The following is a 13,527-nucleotide window of genomic DNA, read 5'->3' on the forward strand; positions in this document are numbered from 1 at the left end:
TAAATCAAAACAACTGTGTATTTACATATAATCCTAACTAAGTGGTGCACATACATTTAATATGTACTGTATACTATACCCCAGTAGGTATATTGCTGAATGGGTTCTGGAAGAATAAAAACAGAGTTAAAATAACATAATACATCCAAACTGCACCAAAGTTGACCTGTAAAGAAAGTGAAATAATTCTGTGATATATTTTTCTTATCTTTATCCATTATAATTGGTAATCAGTTCTATGGTATGCCGGCGAGATGGGATAATACAAAAACATACACACACAAAACATAAAACACACACTCTATATCTAAGGACCGCATGGTGTGCGTATCCATATGATAAGTATAGCTGAGAGTATCTGTTAAATATATCTCTCCTTCATTTCATTCATTTCATTTCAATCTTTATTCAGTTTAAAAAACCTTATAAGATACAATATATTCAATCATAATACATCATATCACAGTTTGAATAAAAAGATTAAAAAAAACAAAATTACGGGTGGCTAAAGATATACACACACTTCCTTTGCATATAAACATAGAATTCAGTTCATTTCCCATTTTTTTCCACTTAGGGGTGACTTGATCTTAGTTGGCCCCTCTATGTACAAGAACACTGAATAGATATACAAAATAATAAAACAATAAATTAAAGATCTGTTTTTGTTAAAAAAAGTACACCAGAGTAGTAGAGCAGGTAGCACTATAGTAGCCTATTTCCTTACGTTTTTTGGTCTTTCATTTTCCTAGTCAAGGCCACGCATAAGAGGAAACGGCTCAGACTAAACACAATTGGTTGAGCAGTGTCTCCCTTGAAAATTCTTAATCCAACCTCGATTTGACGAAAGCCTAACTTTTTACAAATTGGCTTTAGCCATTTTTTCCTGGCTTTAAGATATGCTGGGCATATAAACAAGACATGGGACACATCCTCTTTCAACCCCATCTCACAAAGCTCACATATATCGGAACCAGCGGCCCCGACCAGCCCCTTATTGCAGTTCCAGCTAGATGTCCTTTCTTTTAGTTGTAAAATACCATACCGGAACTTTAGGTATAAGCTTTTGGCCAATGGAGGGTAAATTTCATCCATGAGGGGCTCTAATTGCATTGTCGCCTTAAATTCAAAGACTTTTGAGGTTAGAGTCCCTGTTCTGGGGTCAGATAACACTGAATCTCTAATATGATCCCAATACCTTTGTTTCAAGATTCTTTTTGAGCTATTTGTGAGAGAGTCAGGGTCAAACCAAAAATCACTTAACCCTAGTTTTTCTAGCCATTTTTTGACGTACTCTAACCATGGCAAATGCGTAATATTCCTTATGGTTAGTATCTCTTTCAATGCTTCTCTATAATCAGTCAGCTCCTCAATGGACCATAAACGGACCCAATAGAGGAGCGGGCGAAGAGAAGCATAGTCATCTGTACGTCGAAGGTTAAGGTCCCATAATACGGGTGTCATTGGTGTTGACCCCGGTATCCCTAAAAGTTGTCTAATAAAGGAATTTTCCCTTACTCGGAAAGTATCCTTTGAAACATGAGCCCAGAGATCCGCGCCATAAAGTGAAGATGATTGCACTTTATACTTAAATAGTTCAATGGCTGGTGAGACTGCTTTAAAGTGGCTATTCTTATGTCTCTTTATAATCGGACACTGGTTTTGAGTCAACCTTAATTTTGAGCTCTCCAATTGTGTTTTCCATGTGACTTTGCTATCTAAAATAATACCCAGGTATTTAAAATTGGGGACTTCTTCAATAGGTTCATTATTTATCTTAAAAACTTTACTAAAACCTTTGTGGGGGTTAATTGTCATAACTTTTGTTTTTGAGGAGTTAATTTCTAATTCCTTGGTGTGACAATACAAACTAAATTTATTTAAAAGATTTTGAAGCCCCCTAGGTGTCTGAGAAATTAAAATAGTATCGTCTGCAAACAATAGTGCCGGAACGGCTTGCCCACTCAATTTGGGAGAGTCATGCTCGCAGCCCAAAAGAGTGTCGGGGATGTCATTAACGTATAGGGAGAATAGGGTAGGTGCCATTACGCACCCTTGCCTTACCCCTTTCGCTATTTTTATCTTCTCGCTGACTTCTCCGTTTGGTCCCCATCTAACTCGTGCGTAGTTATTCTCGTGGAGTTTAATTAAGATTTGAAGGATGTTTCCGGGGACGCCCATCTTGTTTAGTGTCTTCCATAGTGCTACCCTCGGAACCATGTCAAAAGCTGCCTTCAAATCAACAAAAGCCACGTATATATGGGACCTTCTTATAATCGTATATTTCCAGACTAAACATAAAAATCTAAAAACCTGGTCTATAGTGCTTTTCTTTGATCTAAAACCTGCCTGGTATTTTGTATAAATAGAGTGTTCTTCAATCCAAGTGGAAAGCCTGTTGAGAACTTGGCGGGCAAAAATTTTTTGCAACACGTCAATTAAGCTGATGGGCCGATAATGCGAAGGATTTGACCTGTCACCCTTCTTGAACAGTGTTACAATCTCTGCCCCCTTCCAGGTTTCTGGGACGGGAGCTCCTCTAGCAATATCATTTGATAATAAATTGATATAAGGAGCCCAAATATAGTTCTCGTGTTTCCAAAGATCACCTGGTATACCGTCAGGGCCTGGCGCTTTCCCCGACTTGACTGCCCTAATTGCTAAAATTGTTTCTGTCAGGGAAAAGACAAGAGGTGTATCATGCGCAGCAAAGAAAGGCTGCAAGCTGTCCTGGCCTTCAATCTCACCAGAGCTTCCACAAGCATATAATAAGGTAAAATGCTTGACCCAAATTTCCTCCTCTAGGAATCTATCTTTGCATTCAGTCGCCCCCCTGGTGCCTCTAGCAATGAGGCTCCAAAAGGAGGTCTGATCTTTACACTTACATGCGTCCAACAAATCTGACCAAACCCTTTCGTCCCACTCTTTTTTGGCCATTATTAGTATTCTTTTGTACTGAGCTCTCTTAATTCTCACAATGTCCGCTGAATCCCCCCTGACTGCTGTAATTAAGTCTGTTTTAGCTCTCCGGCATTCCTGGTTATACCAGGTGATCCCTGTTTGTTTATTCTTTTGGGCATTATGTGATCTTTTTACCGCCCTAGTTAGCATCTCGCTAAGTTGATCAATTAAAAGATCATGGGATTCTATCAGACAAGGATTTTCGGTGACAGTACTATTGCCTAAAAGAGGGGACATGTGCCTCACAAATACATTATAGATTTGACTGATAATTGTTGTGATACCTAAAACCACTGGCCACTTCAGGGATCTACGATTGTTTGCCACTAAAGGGTCCTGTGGTAAGGAAACAGTACTTTTAGCACTTTTGACAGGGGTTTTAAAGATCTGAGTCTGGACAGATAAGATCAATGGGTAGTGGTCGCTTTCCGTGCGGTCATCCACCATTAGATCGATGATCAAGGGCCATAATTTCAGAGAAACTATAAAATAATCTAAATGGCTAAGGGTCGCCCCCCTGATAAATGTTGGTTTTCTGGGGCAATCTGAGGGCAACCGCCCATTGCAGGCACGTAGGCCTAGCTCGAGAGTCAAATTCAATAATTGTAGGGCACTCACTGAGCAAGGTGCTTTGTAATTTGTGTCAACCAAGGGGATATTATTGGCACTATCCTCGTCCTTATGGATGTCTTCTAGGCCTATTATAGGTTCGAAACCTCTATTAAAGTCGCCGCCTATAATCATTGTTGCATTTTGAGCAAACCCCGCCACAATATTGCTCAAATGGGTTACAGCTGGTGATTCTTTACACGATTGATGTGGTCTACTGTAAATATTAATCACATAAATGCTACAACCCTTAGTATTTTTTAACTCAAGTAATAAAATGTCGGGATTGTTTGTATCGATTTGCTTAAAGGACAGGCCACTTGTAATTTTTACCCATGTTACTAGGCCGCCAGAAGGTCTTCCCCCATTTGTGTTGACTGCAGGGATGAAAAAGGATCTATAGTTGACCTTAAAATAATTCTCGAGCCCCCAGGTTTCCTGAAACATGATTAAATCCCCCCTGCCAAGTATTCATGCCATGCCGGATCTGAAAGGTTTTTTTTCAAACCTGCAATATTCCAACAGATTATTTTTGTTATTTCTGGAACATCTAGTGTCCCTGTTACCTGCTGTTGTGTAATAGACCCATTTGTATCTAAAAGTGGTATTTGTGTCATTATGTCAGCATGATGCATTAACTGTTCAGAATTTTTAACAGGTCCATTCTGCTTTGGTACAACTTTGAGATGCAAACTAGGATATATGTATTCTATGCCACCTGACATTGCCAAGGCCCCACCATCAAGTCAATCACAGTCAGCTAAACCAGCCAGGGCCTAAAACCTATTTGAGGTACTAACTCCCCAATTATAAGATGGGGCCCCAAGACCCCAAACATTAGCTGGTGCATTCCATCTAGGTGCAGGCGTGATAGGATATGCTGTATTCATGTGGGCACCCAACCATTCTCCATTTTGATTCCCATTGCCTATGGGTGCAGGATATAGTATAGATATAGGATATAGTACATTCTGCTGCGCCCCTGGCCACCCTCCGTTGTAATTGCCATTACCTAATACCCCGTAGTTGTTAGCAGATATGCTCGGCCCTCGTCTGCCCATTAGATTCCAATTTTGCCCTGGGGTAGTGGAGCAGGGAATGCTATGCTGATTGGCTTGCCATGGACCAGCCCTATTATTAACAATGTAGTTTGAATCATACATTTTAGGTCCCCCACCCCATCCATTATTTCTTACTAACCAAGCTGGCTTCAGGGGCTTATGGCGATTGGCTTTTTGAGACTCATTATAGAAAAATTCTAATGTAAGGTGGATTATGGAGCTACTTCTTCTTTGTGGTGGAAGAATATTGGATAGAATATCTTGAAGAGCAGCTGGGTTTGAAAGATTTAATATCACACAGTCGCCCTTCCATTTTTTTTGCTTATTTCCTATCCATCTAACCCTCCTTGCCATTCTGATTTCATCAGCCAGCCGCTGTTCACCCCCCTGTGCTGTCCGCATATTGTTTGACAGCCAGTGTAATGCCTTGCTTTTTAGAGACGATGTTGACTCGGTTTGACCCGGTGATAGGGTTGGTGTATTAGCTAAAACTAACACCAATGGCGATGCTTCAACTACGAATTGTGTTTGGCCTTCTTCAAAACTAGGGGGCACTGTAACGTGTAGTGAGCCAATTTGTTGAGCAATTGGGGCATTTAGTGGCAAATCATTGATAATGGGACCAGTTTGTGGACATTCCGGGAGGGTTGGCCCTGGTGGAGTAACATCTGGTGTTAACCCAGATTCGTTATTTTCCTTTGAACAATCGTGGCCCTTGTTAACATTGCTTAAAACACTTCCTATCGCGTCTGCTAATGCATTTTGTGTACCTCCCAATTTCTTTATGTCCGCAGAAAGTTTATCAATCTTGCTAATAAGAGGCTTGATAAGAGTCTGAATTTTTATTTCTAGCAACTCTGCAATTCTTAATAGTAAGTCCTCATCCAATATCTCCCTCGAGTTATTCTCCTCGTGGCTCTGTCGAGTATTTTTTATCTTTGGTGGTGACATAACCTTATTTTTTCCAGAACGAGCCCCCCCACGTTTGTTTTGTATTCTACGACAGGCTCTAACTGCCCTCGTGGTCTGCTTTGCGGGTGGTTCGTCCTCCAACTCTTCTTTTTCTTCAACCACGATGATAGCCTGTACATCTGAATCATTGTCTAAGTGTGGTTCAGTATGCGCCATGTTTGCTACACTCGTATTGATACTGACATTTACTGGGGAGTTTGTTTCCTGAGCATCATTATCAGAGTCTAGTAGCAAAGACTCATTAGTTTGCAGCGGAGTAGGTGGGCTCCCAGGAGGGAGAGTAGGTGACTGGGACAGTCTCAACGACTGTCTACGCTCACTGTTTATTTTGTTGACCACTTGAACAAGATAATTTTCCATGGTGTTCTTTGGTGTTTCAGATCCCATATGGTTGTTTTTTTTTGGCATAATTATTCAAAGGGGTGTGATCGTCTTATAGCCACAACTTAATAAAATAACGAAATATAAATCTCAAAAGTTTTAAAAACAGGTATCTGACTACAGTGCCTTGAACAGGTATCCAGCGCACTTCTTTTCCTGTTACGTAGTGGTGCTTGTGTATGCTGTCACTTCTCACCGAAAACACCCTCCTCTTCCCGGGCTCCTGGGCGATTCGGTAGCAGCTTGTACAGACTACTTACCGACCCCCGTCTGGTAACTAGGGCATGGGAGGCGATCAGCCAGAAGCGTTAACACAATCCACTGGCGATGTACTAGCTGGCAATAATCCCTGAGGTACAAGGAAAGTTTTTAGGGAGATGGCCTAGCCTGGCCTAATCGTGCCGATGAGGGCCGTAGAGGGCCCGCCCTTTGCCCGGGCTTAGCCCCGGGCGTCCCGCTCGCGTCCCGCGACGCGGGTGTGTGCCCAGCTTTATGGGTCCTTCGCGCTCTCCGTGCGCGTCACACAACGCGCCGCCGCGAGGCCTGCCGGGTGTTGTGGTTCCCGGAGCGGCGGCGCGGTTTCTATGGCAGGATGACTCTCGGCGGTGGCGGCTTCTCCCTGTACTGCACGGCGTGGCAGGTAAGTTTCCAGCAGACTCCCCCGCTTTGCCGGTGTGTGCCCAGCTTTATGGGTCCTTCGCGCTCTCCGTGCGCGTCACACAACGCGCCGCCGCGAGGCCTGCCGGGTGTTGTGGTTCCCGGAGCGGCGGCGCGGTTTCTATGGCAGGATGACTCTCGGCGGTGGCGGCTTCTCCCTGTACTGCACGGCGTGGCAGGTAAGTTTCCAGCAGACTCCCCCGCTTTGCCGGTGTGTGCCCAGCTTTATGGGTCCTTTGCGCTCTCCGTGCGCGTCACACAACGCGCCGCCGCGAGGCCTGCCGGGTGTTGTGGTTCCCGGAGCGGCGGCGCGGTTTCTATGGCAGGATGACTCTCGGCGGTGGCGGCTTCTCCCTGTACTGCACGGCGTGGCAGGTAAGTTTCCAGCAGACTCCCCTTCCAAAAACAGTTTAGTGACTGATGAAGAAGCCTCCAACATTTAGGCTGTTCACGTACTCTTATATTGCTCAGATAATGCCCCATGAGCCTCCAAAGCGGAAGGGAAGGGGTGCCTATAGTCACACACTGTAAATAGAAATTAAAAAAGAAAAAAAAGAACTGTTGGTTTTGAGATCCTTCCTAATTGAGCAGCGTTTCACTGTTGCAAATCAGCTGTGCCATACTTACAATAGCAAGGTTACTTCCTCGCCAGGACACTGCCTCGCCGCAGCTCCGTGGATCATTGAGCCAGTGTGGGAAATGTTCTTAAATACTGAGCATAATTGGTAGTTTTGCTGTCAATAAACTGCACTAATTAGTACAAATACTAGATCATCAGAAAATCTAAGATGGTGACCTAGAATGGCACCTCCAGCGGAATGTGTTTGTTCCTCACTTCCTGTTTCTCGAGGGTGTTTGTTTCTCACTTCCTGTTGCTCAAGGGTGCCTCTTGTATAGCCCTAGGAGTGAAAAAGACTTGTGTGCTAACTAAAAGGACACTACCTCTTCCTAACTCTTTAAACTATCTTAGCGTAAAATGTGGAACAGTCAGATAGCGTATACAGAGCGTAATAGACTGGAGCGCTCACCAAAAAAAACCTCTCTGTTGTACAAGCCTATAATGAAAAAAATTATAATATTAAAAATAAAGTAAACCAGGTCTACACTCAAATCAAAACAACTGTGTATTTATATATAATCCTAACTAAGTAGTGCACATACATTTAATAGGCACAGTATACTATACCCCAGTAGGTATATTGCTGAACGGGTTCCGGAAGAATAAAAACAGAGTTAAAATAACATAACACATCCAAACTGCACCATATGTGGTGTTGACCTGTAAAGAAAAGTGATATATTTCTGTGATTCCTATACATAAACAAACTTTAAAGAAAATGCTATTTTGGCACTTTCATGTGTGCTGCATGAAGCAGCACACATGAAAGTGACAGTATGGCATTTTAGGATGGTGTATGGGCATTTTGGTGCACCCTCCGACACATGAACAATACTCCACTGCACTCAGACATCCTAGCACCATAGTGCAAGGGTGATTGCATTGGCACTAACTTGCTAAACTTAGCTTCGTCGCAGGGTGAAAAGCAATGATGCACCACATTCTTGTAAATACGGAGCAGCCTTGCATTTCAGAAGTGGCGGAGAGAGGCATTAAGCGAGAAAAGAGAACACATCTCTCCGCCACTTCCTTGTACATATCCCCCATGAGTACATGTCACAGAGGGATGAATGACATGATAAAACATCAACAAGTTTCTCCGGAACAGTCACAAAATGTGTAATAGATTGTTGGAACATAAATCGGTCACATCAAATACTTGGCAAATCAATTCAATGCTGAGGCAAATAAGCAAGTGACTGTGCCAATAGGAAAGCTTGTATTCACAACATAGTCTTGGACAGACTAATGCAGAGTCAGTGTGGAAGTACGCATTAGAAAATCATGGAAGGACAATCTCAACACAGACCTCATTTAGTTGATGAGTGTTGGACATTGTTACACTGCTAAACCCACTCATCATAACACAGTACCATTCACACAGGGGCACCTTCAATCCGTGTAGTGTTTGATTTTCATACTGTGTGTGAATAATGTCGTTAACATGCTCTTTACGGTGATATGCTCAACAGTTCTGCCATTTCACATGTTACTAGTTGGTCATCTGGATGTGTCACACATGAAATACATAATAGTCAGGGGAGGTCCCTTAGGGCAAGGGAGCGTTGCCCCACTAATATTGTCCCCCCACTAAACGAGCGTGAAATAGCATACTAACATTTTAAATGTTTTGCCTCTGGGCAGTTGCAGTATCCAGGAGGGCTGAGGTTTGGCCTGGAGAAGCCAGTGGGGCCTGAGGAGGAGGGGTTATCAATATATTGAGAGGGCACATAGGGCCCAAGAGGGCATGTCGGGTTGGATGGCGGCCGCTCTCCAGCCAGCCCGACATGCACAGCAAAGACCACTCAGAGTCTATACTGAAGCCGGGGGTGACTCAAAGCTGTAGCCCCCGGTCTCAGTAATGGACGGTGAGGTTCCCTGCCCCATCCAATCCAGGCACTGCTGTAATGGCAAGAGCAGTGTCTGGAATGGCTTAGAGAGGCCAATAGTAGTTGCTAATGATGCTGAGTGGGAGTGGGAGGAGGCTGTTTCTCTTCCCGTTTCAGTTGTAATCTCTTGCACGGGAAACCTCCAGAAAATGTACAGCTGCCCTCCTGCCGTTGCTGAGAATCTTGCTCCAGCTGAACCCCAGGAAGGCCTTTAGGAGGCAAGTGACTCTTTAAGAGGGTAATGTGAATTGATCTCAAAAGAGTTCACTCATCTCCTCGCTCGCATGTCCATAAATCACATTTTCACAGTGGAGTCCATTGTGAAACTGGGATTTATGTACATGTGAGGGAGGAGATGAACAAACTCTTTTCATTTCAGTTTTAACTTCTCTGCAATTGGTAATGGTGGCAGCTGCGTGGACACTGATTACCACCTTTGCACAGTGCATATGTTACTCTCATAAAAGTAGCTGTTTGTAATCGAGTGCACCAGTGATCAACAGAGACACTCGAGTCACAGTGCAGCACAGACAAATGTACTGCATACTGTTCAGACGCCCACATTTTAGGGTCTTTTACTGGTACAAGTTATAGACTGTCATACGTTTTATGTTAGTGACCGATAAAAATATTCAAAACTACCCCAGTGTGCCGGAGCTCTCTTCTTGGGTCAAGAGTGGGGTCTGGAATGTTATCTGCTTGGAAAAGGAGCCAAAGCCGCATTCCAAGAAGTTGACTGGTGTTTATTAATGTCTCATTTATGGCACTTCCCTCTGGCTGATACTGTTTGTTGGGAGACTTTTAGCCTATAGGTAGCCTGGACACAGCTGCTATTCTCTTCCCAATGAAGCAAGCATGAGGCAGTGCTAGTGAGGTTGATGTTGCCATCTGGGCTGTGTCTACAGAGCAAGATTTCTCTCAAAAATGTACATCATGATCACTCCTTACTCCCTTCTCAAATATAACTTCTTAAAGACTGGAAGCGAGGAGAAAGCTGGAAATCATGAACGATCAGATAGCAGAGAAAGGGCAGGAAATAGGCAGACTTGGAAGGGGTTGTTCCTGTATTGACTGTTTAACAGTGCACCATTTTATAAAATGTGCCATATGTTGATGGAAAAGTAATGGTTGTATTTATTTAAACACATTTTAATGCTGCATACCCCTAGACTTCAAGTGTACAGCACTTCGACGCCTCATCAGAGATAGTAAGCGCTATGTAAATACAATTAAATTTTTTGTGAATTTGATTATGATTACTTGATTTTGGTTATGCTGAATGTTAGAAATGGGGATCTCTGGTTGGCTAAGGCTTGCGCCAAGGCCAGGCAGAGACCACCACTCTAGTCAGGGAAAGGGAGTTACACTTCAAAAATAGTCCATGCTCACACCCTTGGTAGCTTGGCACGAGCAGTCAGGCTTATCCCGGTGGCGATGTCCCGGTGGCGATGTGTAAAGCATTTGCACAACACACACAGCAACAACATACTAAGCACACCACTAAAGGAACTCCACACAAGGTTATATATAAAAATAGCCTTTGTATTATCATAAAACACATTAGATGGTAATCACACAATATACACTGTGCCAACTGGCACTGGGCAATATGTACAGAGGATTATTTTCACATGACAGGGCCACGTGGGCCACTGTCAGAATCATCACTTGGTAAATAGTAAAAGTAAGAACATATCATAAACATAGACCACAACCAGTAATTAATGGCAGACGCTATACTCAGCATCATCCTGTAACATAAATCAAATTACGCACTGGTATCACATCAGGTGAGAAATATTCTGCGCCAACCTCATAGGCCTAAACATAGTAGACCATAATCTCCTAAACATAACTCCCATTAGGAATTAATTTACTAACATAAACCGCAGTAGGGAATAAACCAAACCTAAACTACAGTGGGGAATAAACTAAAACATAACGCAGTAGGTAAAACCTCATAATCCTAAAATCACATCTAGAGCATACATCAGGGTGCATGAAACAGTACACGTATTACATTTCCTGCGCACCTACATAAATCACATTAGGGCCTAGCGCCCTACAAACCTAATAGTCCCCCTGGGCCAACTGGACATCTCTAAGGGGCTCAAATGCCCTCTGTCCAAAAGTCAGTGTGCGCTGCCTATGCACCATGAATCAGGGGTGCACAATTGTGCAAAACTAAACGTTGCAGCTGGCACTAAGTGCTGCGCAGCTGTGAAAGGATGGGGGTGAAGGTGTGCTTTTCACTCCCAACTTCAGCATGTCCCCTAAAAGAAATACCTAAACGGTGCACTTGTCCACTACTTGCTGGGCAGCTGGGAAAGGTAAAATGCGGCATGGGCTCTCAATGGCCCTTAAAACAAATGTGCCAAACGTTGGAGCCACACAGCGCTCTGTAAACAAATATGCCACTGTTGAAGCCACACACGTGCTCTAAAAATGAACATGTCCTCAAAAACATGGAGCGCACTGGCGCTGTAAATAAATGTGCACATCGTGGACCAAAGATAGGCCCCTTTGGCCCTTAAAACAAATATGCCCCCTAAGTGTTGCAACTGTCCCCTACAAAGTAGGGCAGCTGGAGGACAATGGCCCCTATGAGGCAGCATGAGCCCACAGGCCCTCGGGACCCCCACGGGTGCCCTTTGACCAAATATGGCCACGGTGGAGCAGGCTGGCTCCTAAAACAAAATCATGCCTGCCTCGTTGGAGTGGCCCGCTGCAAGATGGGGCCTCTCGAAATGCAAAAATGGCACAGTGCCTCAAAGGACACAAAACACGGAGCCTCCACTCACCGGGACTCTGCAGCAGGACTCCGGTCTCCTCTGTAGCTCCAGTCTCTGCTTCTCTTCACCCGAGCCAACCTCCGGGGAACCGGGACTCCTCTCGAGTGCAGCGGGGGCAGGCACCGACAATGTGCCTCGAAACCCCTCCGCTTGGAATCTCCATTGTTTGCTGGGGCTCTCAACCGCTCACGGGAGCCCCGCTCCTACTGCTCACATGGGCGCCTCGTCACCCAGCACAGTCCAGCGTAGGGTGGGCTCCCGCTTGGCTTCAGCAACACCCGGGTCTCCCAGCAGCTCAAGGGAGGCCCAGTTACTTCTGCTTCCATCCGCAGCCCCCGCCTACAACCAGGTGGGCCGCGGCGGCAGCGATATCCTGAATGAGGGGTAGGCTCCCTTTAAGTTAAGTCTACAAAGCGGGGTGGCACCCGCAAATGAAAATAAAAGCCAGGTTGCGGGGTGGGCACCCGCGCATTCAATAAAGCAAAGTCGCGGAGTGGGCACCCGGGCACTAATTAAAATGCAAGTGAAGACGCAGGGTGGGCATCTGCTCAATTAAAATAAACGTAAGCGGGGTGGCACACGCAATTAAGGCATCATGGGGGAATCCCTACAATGGGGATTCCCTCGCCCAGAGCTGCAGCGCAGCGCTGCACAGACCCCAGGCTCTCCTCCTTTGGGGGGAAGTAAGTTCAAGCACTCCTAGTGCACAGACAGGCTGAAAGTCTCTGTAAAGTCCTGGGGGCATAAAGAAATGGAGCAAAAGGTTCCAGGGAAAAGTCCTTGAAGTATCCAGGGGCAATGCAGGGCCCCCTTGGGCCCCAGCAGTAGATCGCCCCACAGGGTCAGGATCCAAAAGCAGAACATTTACATGGGGTCACAGCCCCTTCTTTTATACTACATTTTCCTTTGTCTCAAAGTGTAGGCAATGGGAGAACCGGATACAACTAGTTCAGGGGAGCTTTTGAGCACTTTGTTTTGCTCAGCTTCTCTCTCCTTTTCATGGGACAGGCCAGGGACATCAGACGCACCACAGGAGGTGGAGCCAGATTTGTGGAGGGAAGGCACAGCCCTATTCGGGTCCCAGGTGCAACTCCTCCCTCCCATCTACATGCAGATCTCCCTATTCACCACTGGGAAGACTCATCCTGACTCCTGGAGCAATCCACATCATCCAGCACCTGTCACTCACAATCCAGACATGCAATTCACATCATGCAGGCAGACACACTGAAATGCCAACTTCTTAATGTGGCATTTCTAAAATAACTACAATAAATCTGCGCACACTATTGCGCAGCATTTATTCTCACGAGTTCGCACATACTAAACTTGACCCTGCACTTCCCTCATATCAGGAATTACCATGGACACACATATCCCCCTTGCATTCCTATGGGAGGGCAGGCCCATCTCACCACATGCACTCAGAGAGCGCACACACTTTACACTGGGCCACAGTGCTAAAGTGCATAGAGGCCTAAAATCACTACCACTATGTCAGAGGCTTAAGGCAGAAAGTTCAGGGGTGAACCTGCTAAAAAGGGCCAAGTCCAACACTGAATAAGCAGCTACCTACATCATCATAT

The sequence above is a fragment of the Lissotriton helveticus genome, chromosome 4_1 (assembly GCF_964261635.1).
Source record: "Lissotriton helveticus chromosome 4_1, aLisHel1.1, whole genome shotgun sequence".
NCBI lineage: Eukaryota > Metazoa > Chordata > Amphibia > Caudata > Salamandridae > Lissotriton > Lissotriton helveticus.